Raw genomic sequence first — 1,566 nt, forward strand, 5'->3', positions numbered from 1 at the left:
ATAAATAATAATATAAATATCTGATATGCAATATATTTGATATGTGACTCCCCCAAATGGATAAGTAATGACCCATGGGTTTGGAAACACTGCTCTAGGAGAATTTGATCTCTGTATGTAACATAGAATGTCTTTTTTTTTTGTTTTTGTTTTTAAAAAAATCTATAATTTGGAAGAAGGTGGTAATTAATTTCCAAAATACACTTCAGAGTCCCACCTTCCACATAGCTCCTTAACTCACAGCCCTTTGGTTTTTCAGACAAAATTCATGAGCCCTCATAAAGTCATAAGTATTGATTACCCCTCAACGCACCTGAAAGCAGTGTTCAATCCCTTACAAAGGCTATGTTTCAGAGACTCTGTCCCTATACACTTGTCTTACGGCTCAGTGGTAAGGTGTGTACATTAGGGTAAGTGGCAACAGGAAATGGGGAAGCCCAGGCACATGGGTGCAGAGAGGGCAGGGACACCACTTCCACCTTCTTTTGTCTTTTCCTTAAAGAAAAAAAAAGGCGGTGTGATTGGTTGGAAAGGGTAGAGAGCAAACCCCAGAACAGTAATGTCAGCTCCAGAGGTGACTGAGCGAACAGTCCCCAGAGAGGTGAGTCGGGGAAAGGTCAGGGTAATGCTTGCAGCATCAAGTTCCTCAGGAGTTTCTGTGGGCCCAGCTATAGTCCTCCTCATCCACGTTCACCAGCAGCTTGATGGCTTCATGGCCCACAGCTTGCTTGAGAGAGTCTGTCATGAAAACGCCTTTCCGTGCCTCTAATAACGAGTCATTAATGTAGTCTCGCCAGAACACATCCAGGTAGGTGAGCTCAGAGAACTTGATGTCACAGATTTTGGAGCCCAGGTCCCGGGACTTGAGGATAGTGTTGGCCTGGTTAAAGCGCTGAAACTGGCGCTCAAGTGGGTCCTGCTTATTAGAGAAGACATTGCCTGGCAGTATTCCGCCCAAAACAAGATCAGGGCACACAACCTGTCTCTTCTTGAGAGTAACCTAGGGCAGCAAGTCGTGGCGAGTGATGACGCGCAGCTGGGGCAGCACCTGGCTAAAGTTATTCTCACCACAGCGGCCCTGGTGCTCCAGTGCCAGTAAGAAATCAGGTCCATTTCAGATGAGTCCTCGTTAATGGTCATCAATAACATCAACAAAAAGGAAGGAAAGCAAGCAAACATCTCTGTGTGTCAGGTGGGTGCCCACAAAAGTCAAAGATGCAGTGGAGACTGTAGAGCCCATGTTCCTGCTCAACATGCTCTTTGGGCCACACGTGGCTTGCCAGCCTCTTTAGGCCCGCCATGCTAGAGGCTCAGAAATGGAGTGCTTTCCAGAATCTCTGCTCAGCAGCTACAATCCCCAGCGATCCTTGCAAGAAACTTAATCTCCCAGGGCTCTTCTCTCCGCTCAGGTTCGGCGCCGCCATGTTGGATCCATCCGCACTGCTCTCCTCGGCCGGTCTCACTGTGCCACCAGAGGCATAGAATGTCTTTGAATTAAAAATTCCCCTGCTTCAGCCACTCAGGTGCTTGAAATATAGAAACGTACCACTACATCGTAACATTATT

The 1,566-nt window shown here is 47.1% G+C and overlaps 1 pseudogene; it reads right to left on the bottom strand.

The window, feature by feature from the left end:
* Positions 1-617: 617 nt before the first annotated feature.
* Positions 618-1,140, bottom strand: LOC116886599 (annotated as a pseudogene).
* Between the last annotated feature and the right edge of the window lie 426 nt (positions 1,141-1,566).

The sequence above is a fragment of the Rattus rattus genome, chromosome 17, assembly GCF_011064425.1.
Source record: "Rattus rattus isolate New Zealand chromosome 17, Rrattus_CSIRO_v1, whole genome shotgun sequence".
Lineage (NCBI taxonomy): Eukaryota > Metazoa > Chordata > Mammalia > Rodentia > Muridae > Rattus > Rattus rattus.